The following is an 11,951-nucleotide window of genomic DNA, read 5'->3' as shown; positions in this document are numbered from 1 at the left end:
AAAGCTTTCCATTTTATTATCTGTTTAATGTCAGCTGCTCACTATTTCATAGTAGGCATTGTGACAGTCTAATACTGCAAGACAAGATACTCCTACTACCTCCCTAATTTAGTCAAAGGTGGTGATCACAGACCTTAGGTTGACCTCGAACTTTGAGCACTAACTCCTTTCTTTATACCCTTTGACTCTAAACGAACACAACTTTTTAAACAACAATAAAAAAACCCCTTACTCTTCCTTTCCATGGATATGTAGCAAATGCTCATTCTTGTTCTCTCATCTTCTCCCTGTTTGGGCAAAAGTATGCAGATACAGAGTATGGCATTTTCATCTTTCACAACTAATGGCAGGTCCTTTAAGACTATGAGCAATAACTAATTAAAACAGATGAAGATGTACCCCTAGATACAGTGCATCCTTCTTCAGAAAAAAAAAAAAAGGATCATAATTTTATTATGTTCATGACTCCTGGGAGAATTGAATTACATTGAATTACAATTTTATTAAGCTGGTCAATTAATATATGTTATATAGGAGTCTCAGAGAAGAACAAATATCACAGCAAACTACAGTCATCCTGTTTCTTTACTGAAGTCTCCCACTGCTCCACTGCACTAATCCAGGTTTACGGCTGCTTTGCATCACCGGAGCAGCACGAAGTAGCCAGAGCACTTCAATGAATACAGCCTAATGCATTTAGCAGAATGTTCTTGGGGTTTCTTAACCTGTTTTGGTGCCTGAAGAAGGGACTGTGAAACTCAGCGGTGTATGCACCGACACACAACAATTTGGATTAAAACTAGGTAACACAGCAGGCAGAGCTTATTAACCTAAATTCTTCAGCACTATCAACCCAGGTGTTGTCACAGACAATTTTGTTCATTTTTTTATCAGGTTTTTTTCCTAATTCTCTACTTCTAGCTTGGCACATGAATACAAATAATCATTGCTGACTTCTAGCATCATAGGACCCACTGAAATCTGGACCACCTGTATTCCACCTAATGTCCAACATCCTATACCTCAGACACTAAAAATAAATAGGACCACCTGTTCTCCAAAGCAAGGATGGCCTTGAAGCAATGGAACCCAACTGGTTCTCTTGCAATAGAGTTCTCCATTAGCACCTATGTATAGCTTCATCGACGCGTTCAGAAGCCGAACACCTAAGCACCTAGTTCCCACACAAACTCTGTCCCAGTTCAGAGAGAAATTAAACTCTGATTCTCTTGGAGAGGTCTCTGGAGGGTGTCGAAAGACCAAGTTCAAAGACCACCTAACAAACAGGTGTGTGTTCTGCCCACAGTCACACTCACATTTAACTCATATGAACAGCACTGAGACCCGCATAGAGTAAAGTAGAGAGCGCCACTTACTTACCTTTAAAAGAAAATGTGAGAAATGGAACTCCAAAGTGCTCTGAGTTTCTGTTTCTTTTAAACCACTGCTTCATCTAAGCTGGGCCCTTAGAAGGTCTGACCTGCAAAACCCATAACAACTTGGAAATGTAGTTATAGTAAGGCAAATCACTTTTGGAGAAAACATAATTTCACCCCACTCCAAACTCGTTATGCTGTATAAAAGGACTGTTATTAAAGAAACGTAGTCCAAGTCTGTCTTTGGCCGAGGAGAGAGGCACAAGAACTGCAGACAGGCTTCCAAAGAGCCTGCCACAAACTGTAGTTGAAGTAAAAAGTAGGAGACCTCTGTGTGTGGTCACTAAGGCAGCCATATTAACAAAGACAGTCGTTAACAAAGGCAGGCCCTCAAGGCTGAGCTATCTAGGGAGCCTTCCCAGCCCTCACAAGCATCTCCTGCAGGAGCCAGGCTCCTCCTGAGGGAGAAGTGTCCCGTGTCCGGCCAGTGCTCGTGGGAGGCGAGGGGAAGAGCTCAGCCCTCCCAGGTCACTCATGGGCAGAGCACAGGGAGTCCCCAGGCAGAGGACAAAAACTGAGTTAACCTCAGACCTCCTGTCTCAGCTTTACATCCTTTCACAGGCTGTATCTCTAATCAGATAAAAGCACAGAATTTCACCCAGAAAATGCTGCCTGACAACACAGCAGTGGACAGAAGCCTACCTTAGTGTCTGCACACTGGGCACAGTTCCACATTTACTATCTTCACATTTAAACCATTGTTTGTATTTGCTAAACTGTTGAGGCCAATGAAGTTCAGTCTGACACTATTTGTTTTGACTGTTCAGCTTCAGCTATTTGTATTTGGTGGCTGCTCGTTTGTTGTTTCTGCCATTTCTGAGATGACGAACATTTTGAGGAGGAAAATAATTAGGGCAGAAGGTAAATCATCTTCCTAGCATGTTCTCTGGGTAAAACTTAAAGCCTGTTCCTGTTGAAAAGCTGACATACTCTGCAGTTTAATCTTGAAACAGATCCAGGTAAAACAGTGTCAGAAGTTCAAGGGCTTGAGCTGTAGCCAAGAAAAAGGAAAGTTAGCCAAGGTGCTATACGAGTACGTACACAGTCAGTGAATAAAAGCGGTATCTGTCCTTTCATCTGAGAGGAGGTGAGGAGAAGCAGACAAAAAAAAAAAAAAAAATCCCACTAGCTGTGTCACTTAGTGTAGGCATCGCTGAGCTTAAAACATCATGTGAAAAAAGTAATAAGTTTCTGTCTTCCTGAATAAGTCTGACTTGTGGCATTTGAATATTTTACATACATATAATATTATCCAATGCTCAAGACACCGAAAACATAAAAAATCAGAGCAGAAGCTAAAATAGCTAAGTGGTAAAACCAGTCACAGTTTACATAAATAGTTTGCACTGGAGAATCATTGTAGGACCCTAGGGAGGTCCGGGATATCTAGTTCTGAGCCTTCCCAGAACTCCAGCATCTGTCAAGACGTATTTTTACACAGTTCTCAATAGAGTGATTTATGCCATTTTTATCAGAACATCATCAGGAATTGCAAAAGCTGAGTCAGTTCACAGCTGCAGACAGCCAGAGAGATTAACGTCTCACTTGTTGCTGTTGCAAGTAACAGAAGATAAAGGAAAGCCATGTCAGGTTGGACGTGACAAGTTTTGTTCTGGAGTTGTAAGACCACATTACCAATAAAGTAACGAGAAAGTTGCAAGCAGTATCACTGTGGAGCCAAAGCATCATTTAAGTCATAGACTGTAGCAGTATGAGACCACTCTACCCCTTCAGCCAAGGGCCTGGCCCCAGGAGACCCCTGGAAGGATGTGAATTACCACCACCAGTGCCTCTCTAAACTGGCTTCATCACCTTCTTTGACAAGTTGGTCCACTTCTGTCAATGGAACACAAAACCTCCAAAATTTTCAGTTCTGCACTATTTGCAAGCCAGGATTTCTTCTGTGCCCTCCAGCAGTGAAATAGTGAAGGGTGCCACCATCTTTCCTATAAGAAATGAATGTTGGCTCAACTCTCAATTTTTCCAGCTCGATGACTCCTCCTTCCATTTTGTTCAAGAAAATTTTTGCAGCGTCATAGAGCCCTGCCGAAGCCAGTCAGGTTCTGGAGTAAGAACTCTGAATTTGATTTGAACAGATCTTTCTCATGAACCTCTGTATATTGGTAACAACAACAGATATTTCCTTTGGTAGAAATAAAAAACTAAAGCGAGGCTTAGAAAAACAACCAAAAGAAAATCTGGCTGACTATTCTTGTATAAAAGATCTATGAAAGTTTTTAAAAGCAGCACAGAAGACTTAAAATTTCTAGTTGAAAAATGTGTAAATGCATATAAAAAACATCACACACTGATCAATCTGATGTCTAGGGCCTTTCATTTAGCACAGCATGTTTGGAGTTATCCTTAAAAATATTTTACAAACACATATTTTGGAAATAAATTCCTCACACAGCCACAAGAGATTACGGTGCACGGCACATTTAAAAATACAGCCCACTGCTTTCATTGAAAAGAAAAATATCTCAGATGTTTGGTCGGATGTAAGGCATTATCCAAAAGACTTTCAATGGGGAAAAGATGAACATCGGCAACATTGTTAAAGATAAAAATAGACCGTGTTAATGGATAAACAAATAGAGTACCTTGGGGTTTTTTGTTGTTTCTTTGGTTTTATCTTATTTGGAATAACTGTGGAGTTGAATATAGGTTTCAAGTAATTATCATCTGCTTGTTAAGAAGCTAAAGAAATCTTTGATCTTTAAGGAGTCTTTCTATTCCAAGTTAAAGGCATGTACGATAAGAAAACAAAGTACATCAAATCACGTTGTATCTTGTTAGTAACGCATGAAAGGTGTGAAATCAACACGCCACGGTTTCATTGCACGCCACACGACAGAGCCAAAATGAGACAACTGGTTTCCCTAAGCCTGAATCACGGTCACAATATCCACCAGAAAAGGCCATCGTCCAGTTTTTGGATGACAGTTTTAACGTTCCCACCTCGTGCAAAGCTGCGCTGCCTGCCAGTCTCAAGGCTGGATGGTAGGGCTCTGGCAACGCATCATGCATTGCTGCACATTAAACTGCTGTTGCTGGTTTATTTGTTTTGAAGGCACCATCTAAATAGCAAGTGCTGTTGCACATCTCTGAAAATAATAGGATCAAGCTGGCCATGCACAGCTAAATGTGTAAAGAATAGCTCCAGGTCAGTTGTGTACGACCTGCTCCACACTTAAACAGGATTTTCCTATAATCTAAATCAACGTACTTGCAATCGCTCTTTTAATCGTCAGTATTCATCATCTTGCCGGTCAAAAATCCACAAGGAAAAAACCTGTCTCCATTTCAGACTGCAATTCCTTCCTTGCATGTATTCTTCTCTAAACTAGTAGAGCAAATGGTTGTGTAGGGTTAAGAGATTAGCTCTCCATGCAGTTACACCAGTGAAAAACAAAGCCACAAAGCTAGAAAAATGTTATGTGAAAGGAGTATATTTACTTAAGGCAATCACTTATAAACTATTTTATGTTTTAAAGTATTTTTTTTTGCTAAGAGACATTGTGTAAATGAAACAGCTTCAGCTCTAGGACTGGTTGTTATACTTCTGGTCTGAGATTTCCTGGGCACAAATATACGCAGAAGGGAGCATAGCTGCTCTGTACCGTGCAGTAAATCCAGCACTTCGGAGATAGTATATACACAAATTAACTGTAAGCCTCATGCTTTCTTGAAGAGCCAGAACTGCTGTGGCTCTGAGACAGTCTGCGTAAGCACACACATCCAACACTTCTAGAGCTGAACAGGTCACTTACAGCTACTGCAGAGCAGCTCTGGGGATTAGATTGCTCTATGGCCAACACCCAAACACTGAGTATCCTCAGAGTATCCCTCTGAACAACAAGAATGATTCCTCAGGGCATTTTTGAACAACATTTAGAAGAAAAGAATAATAAAACCCCTAACTTTCTAATGGTAGAGCAAAAGCAGAAACAGCACTTACCCAAATAATCCAGTTCAAGATGGATAGAAGCTGAATGCAAACCTAAGCTACAATATCAAAGATGGATCAAATAAGAGCTGGAAGATTTCTTTTCAGAACAGGAAAGGTCGTCTTTCGGTTTATTTCCCTGTGCATTTACTTGGATGGCAACAGAGACAGGCAAAGATACCCACACTATTTTTAAAATTAGAAATAACAGTCAACAAAGCCAAAAGGATTAATAGTTTGGCATCACTGCAGGATGGCAGCCCTTATTAATCTGTTTCATCACAGTATTTTGTATTGCAAGTGGAAAAAAATATGCCAAGGGGAAGTGAAAATTGATGGGTCATAACACCAAAAATGCATTCATGGAATATTTCAAGAATTAAAAAAAAAAATTTCAAAAATCTCACCGATTAGAAAACTGTGAGATGCAAAAATGGAAAGCTGTTTTTACCTGCTTTAATTGTGCTCCTTCAAGGTCTTCAGGCCTTGGTCCTTCATAGAACACATCACCTTGCTTTCTTTGCTTGCAAAACCTGAGACAGTAGATCAGATGAAGTGGTTATTACTGTTCCTCCTACATTATTCTTTTTTCTTTTTCTAGAACTTTTCATAGTCTGTGAACTCATCTACAGGAGTTCACCTAGCTAACACTAGATGGTGGTGTGATGCCCTGCATTTTTTGAGTGCAGACTGATGTATTCTTTTGAGGAAAGGAAAGTCATAATGAGTTTTCATTCCATTTGACTGCTGTTGAAATAGTTGAGATGCCTTATTTCAGGGAAAAAACCCAAACAACTCTGCATTCCCCGATTTCTTTTAATGCTAATTTGATTATATTCACTCTGTCCTAAATTGGGGATGGTAACCTTAGGTAATTGACTTAGAATTGCAAGATAGGAAATTACACGCTCTTTCTCTTACATCTCCCCATCCTTTAAAAGTTTTCCATACCAAAAGAATCGCCACTGACATTTTCCAAAATTTGAAGGAAAAAAAAAAAAAAGAGGTTTAAAAAGTTTTGTTGCAAGTTTTTATTTTTATGATGAAGACCTGAAAATTTTTCAGGAAAAAAAAAAAGGAAACTTTTTCTATAAATAAAGAACGTCTCATGAAAATCCCCAATTTTCTGAGATAAGAACCACCTATGCCAAGCTGCCACATCTCCCCACCATTTCTTCCATCTCTGTGGCAACATGGCTCTTGTATGAGATACACTGGGAGAAACCTACTGCTGCCATCAGAACTACACTCTAGAGAGGAGAAACAAAAGAGGGCAAAGGCTCAGAGCACCACTGCAATGGAAGCTCAGACTCTTGGCCTCAAAAAAAACACTGCTGTAGACAACAACTACCCCAATACTTCCTCTTAGGCCTTCATACCATCTACAGAAAGATCTCCTAAAAAGGAGCAGCATACAGCAAAACCATGTTTCTTCCCCTACCCTTCCCATGTTTCTTCCCCTACCCTTCCCAGATCATATGTTCAAATCTCTTTTAAGGAGAAGGGGAAAAAAAAAAAAAAAATCTGTCATTACTTTGCCATCACTCACTTATCCGTCACAGGAAATGGCAGGAGTGAAGTCACTTTTTTCAATATCAGTTTTAGTTACTCATAGTGATCTGCTCATGGAAATTTATACATCATTGTAAATATCATTGTAGTAAAAATTTTGATCTGAACTGTCTTTCTAACATTTTTCCCTTTCTAAAGACTTAAAGAGGGGAAAAAGTTTCATTTGATTAGTTTTTTAAAAGTTCATTTGCATGTGTTCCACTTTCTTCTTGAACAAGAAAAACATTAAGTTTCCCTGACTCTCAGGCCATTTTAATGAGTTGAAGAAAGTGTTTTCTTATAAATTATTCATCTCTTTCCTCTCCTATTTCTTAGTTTCTTCTTTTCTTGCTATATTATATTAATATTCTATATCCTCTATAACAAAATCCTTACTTCAAAATTATCACATTTGACTTTTCCACCAAAAAAGTATAATAAATTAAGTGCTGTACAGAATCCTGCCTGCAATTTCAATGCATTGTATACAATTTCATCCTTTTTCATCTGTCCTCCCTTTTAATTTCTTTCTTTTTATCTGGTGGGAGGATAGACTAAAAAGAATGAGGGAGGGAGGAATCTGAGATTGATGAAGTAGCCCTGGGAGTGTGAAGGTTCAAGAAACACCTCGTAGCTTTAACGTGTCTGCAGCACTGGCTAATATCACATGCTTCAAGTAAAATATCTAATACTGTCAAAAAAACCATAAAGGATCTGGCTAGTATAGGAAGAAAAATCACTGAACCTATCTAATGATCTATTTATATCCTGAAGCATGAGAACTAATAGTCTGGTAATTTTATCCCAGCTAGAGAAACAGCAGACTCTATTCTTATATTCATGATAAATGAATTTACCCCACCAGTGATTTAGAGTCTTATTGGGACAAACAGAGATGAAGTAGTCTTAGCCAACAATAAATGACTCCATTGCTTTTGGCTCAAAAGCATGTTTCCTTCATATACTATTTATTTTAAAGACAATCACAGATAGTAAAGCTTTAACACAAAATAAGCAGCTGAACAATTTCAGTAAATATTAATGCTACTTATTAGTCCTTCAAAAACATTCACATCTATCAAATATAGATTGTAAAGGTTATACTTTACAGGACAGCGATCACACAACTCCCAGAAGGAGATGCTGAGCTGAATTACTCTGAAACTTATCTTGGTTCCCTGAAATTATCAAAAGGTGCCTAAAGCTAATAATTAGTACTTAGACTTCAACATCTTCTCTCCCACTACGAAGATTATTGTGTCCTCTTCTTTCTGGGGTTTATACTCATTTATATTCTAGGGCTCGTCTCTTAAGAGAAACAACCCCAGCATGAAGGAACAATGAGTAGAGGCTACACACTGAGAATGGTCTTAGAATTTCACTAGTAAACTACATAACAGCCAAGATCCACAAATGCCAAAAGGTCAGGATAAAAAAAAAAGGGGGGGGGGGGGGGAGAAAAATAAATCTTGTACAGGTTCCAGAAGTGAGGAAAAGAGATAATAAAAGTGTCAAATCTTGTAAATCAATTTATTATGACAGTGCTTGAGGCTCAAGGATGCTGCATGGGAAGGAAACAAGCAGCTGAAGCTCCAAAGAGAGTACACGCTGTATATTAGACACATACAGGGCAATGGAGTGGTGAAACTTGTACAAAGAGTAAAAAAAGACAAACAAAAACCCCACCAGAACATAACAATAGCAAACTTCAGATTGAACCAACATCCTATGAGGGGTAGTGTCGTTTAGTGTCAGGCTACCATAGATACAGCACCCACAGAGTACCAGTCATCTGGAGCAAGTCACCATGCAAGTTCCCTTAAAATAAAAAGTTCAGATTTATCACAGTATTACTACCTGCAGCAACTTCGAGTAGTTAAAACATATGTCATACTCAGCTTGCCACACAGGAACACACGAAACTGCAGAGAAGTTATCCGTGGGTTTACAAGTCTGCCTTTGTGCATCTTAGCCAAATGGTTCTAGAAGTATTATTCTAATTCCATTTCCTTCCCAAACAGTAGATCATTACAGCTACCGAAAGGCTGGGAGACAGCTCCTCTGAAAGCAGAGAGACTTCTGTTCCCAGGAGGGGCTATGTCAAAACATCTTCTGAAAATATTCCATTTCAGACTAACGTAAACCCGTAGACTCTAAGCCAACGCACTTAGAAGACCTTGTCTTATGCAAATAAAAGCTCCACTTTTATGCCCAAACTGAGCTAGTAAATCTATTTCTATTAAACAGATTAAATTTCTTTTGATTGTTCATCAAACATTTTTTTTTCCTCTCTGTTCACCAAAAACTTTTTTTCCTCCCCAGAAGTGGACAAAGATGTTTCTGTAGATTTTGCACAGTATATATCATTCCTGGTTCTTAACATGTAATTTCCCAGTTTGCTAATAAGCGCCCAAATGCCTACTTGAGATGATCTCCTACAGTCAGACAACCAGAGCTGTTCTAGTTTCTTCTGAGTTCCACATAGCTTCTCTATTTAATTAACTTCAAGTGCTGTATTCTCCAAGGAAGGAGAGGGAGAGTTTATTAGGAGGTGTGGTATAAATTACATAGTAATTTGAACAGAGTGGAAATCCAAGACAGTTTCTGTGCAAGAAATCCTTCTTTAGTGCACTTACTGCTTGGGAGGCTAAAGGCCAGAACCAGGTTTCCAGATCTTATTTAAGACCACACGGCAGTGTGATACCTCAGCATCTCTAGCAATTTGACCCATTAGGTATGCACACAAAGGCAAGCTCCCAAAGGCTTTGTACATATTTTTAGAGCTCAGATAAAAAATTAGCATCCAAAACCCCCACATTCTTACTTGTTGCCTAGGTGAGAATCTCACAAAATCTCCCCTTTTGCCTGAAAGTTTTTAAAGTTGTACCTGAAGGATCTGACCCTTAGGAGGCAGATACAGAAATCCCAAGTCTCTAAATAAGCAGAAGGCCTCTTAGCACCCTTGAGACTCCAAACTATTAAGCACATTCCAACCACAGCTAATAGGCAAGAGCAATCTTTATTGGCTTTAAATGATTGCCAGAGTATCACTTCTATGTTATTAGATAATAGCTTAATAATTAGAACTGCCCTCCAGGGAAGTGAAAAACAAGTCAACGCAATCTTCCTCCAGAGAGGATTGAAGACCACATCGTTCACTGTTGATGACGGTACCCAAGTGAGCAGCCTGTAGAGCAGGCTATGTAGAAGAATGAAAAGGAAGGCAAATCTTCCTGCAAAATCATGCCAAATTAACGTGCCACAAGGAAAGAGTGTAAAGTTCACAATGATGCTGCAAGCCTTGCGATTATGATACCCTGCCAGAAGGCGAGGTGGTGACCCTAGGTCTGCTCTCATTACCGTTTTATACATTTTATGCTGCACAAACATTGAGTCAAGGAGGAAATAATTTACAGATATAACTCTTTTTGAAAGCTAGGACTAAAACTATAGCTTCCAACAGCTGTGCCTTTACCACCAGACTATCCAGCAATCCGTTCCTTTGGAGACGTGAATTTACACTTAGGCTGAAGAATGTGTTACTACTGGCTGTAAGAGGCAGGTTCAAGGCACCTCCTTCAACCACACTTGGAAACAGCAAGCCCTGTTCAACACTTCTTTAAGTAATAATGTGAGTGCATTCTAAAAGCAGAGAGAGCAAGTAATGCACACAAAGGGGAGCCAAGCAAAGTTTATATCTCGAATAGCTATGAAAAGCAACACCATCAAATCCATATATACGAATACTTTATTCCTCACTCAGCAATCAGTTAAGTAGAAATACAGAAATTTTTTGCAACATAAAATGGCTACATTTTAGTGCAAGTGGGAAATCTTCATTAATTCTATCAGCTTCAGTTTTATTAACAAGATTCATTTTCACTGTCAGTATTAACATGATGACAAAATGTAAATGATTTGGGGAGCCTTAATTGCCAAATAATTATAAAGGGGAAAAAAAATCTCTTGCATCACATTCATTATTAGAAAGGATAAGTAAATAAATCTATAAAATAGCTTATTCTGTTAGTTGCTGGGAAACCTCATTGTTGATATGACAACCATGGCACAGTAAACCAGATTACAGCTTGCTTCTGATCTGTGTGTATTCTACATTTTCATTAAGGGAAGTGTTTTCTATCTGCTATGCTATAGTGACACCTACAGAAAAAAAATATTTAAAATGGGGAACCTGGGAAGGAATTGGATTAGATATAATTTTTAAGTGCTGCCTAACCACACTTGTGCATGTATGCAATGTGCATGGGTTAAACTCCAACAAGGAAGCTTTTGAATAACATATGCCAATCTCTCAGGACCCAATTTATAAATGTTTTTGTGGTAGTCATGTCAGAAAATCATGCTAATAGCAAGTTTCCAAGCAAAGTTGGTTATTATAATTGCTGAATATATTTTGCTAACACTTCTTCAGAGGCGGTAATTTTTACAGTTTCCAAAGGATCAGCACTTTTTTCCCTGTGCTGCTGCTGAATTTACAGAAAGGAGCATCTTCAGACTCTCCTATTGATTTTGTATTGTTGCACTGATGTTGTGCAATGTGTTTTCTCTTGAAAATGTGCTCGAGACTTTGCTTCTGCTTTTGCAGAAGGAAGGAATATTCCTTTTTTAGGCCTCCTTTCCTTTAATAACTGAAAATGAAATACTCTAGGAAGTTATGCCACATCTTTTGAGGTTGACGTTGTCTTCAGCATCAGAAGCCATTTCCAGTACTCTAATTCATTAAATATCATATTCTTGAACACTCAAAACCTGACACTTTAAACACTATTTTCATTTTCCTTTTCAACAAAAATCTGGCAGTACAACCTCCTCTTCTTTCCGTTCTCTTCCCAGTGGGCCTTAACACTTTTAAGGTATGACAGTCAACAAACAGTTAAATAGCAGCATGACATCAAAGGCTTCCACAAAGAGGCTTGCTTCTTCAAAGGATTGGATAGGAAATCTTGAATCAATTTTTAAAAGCCCTGATTATATTTCCCAATACAAAATAAGAC

Source organism: Grus americana, chromosome 9 (genome assembly GCF_028858705.1).
Source record: "Grus americana isolate bGruAme1 chromosome 9, bGruAme1.mat, whole genome shotgun sequence".
NCBI classification, from domain to species: domain Eukaryota; kingdom Metazoa; phylum Chordata; class Aves; order Gruiformes; family Gruidae; genus Grus; species Grus americana.
The sequence above is the reverse complement of the archived record's forward strand: the minus strand, read 5'-3'. Positions refer to the sequence as shown.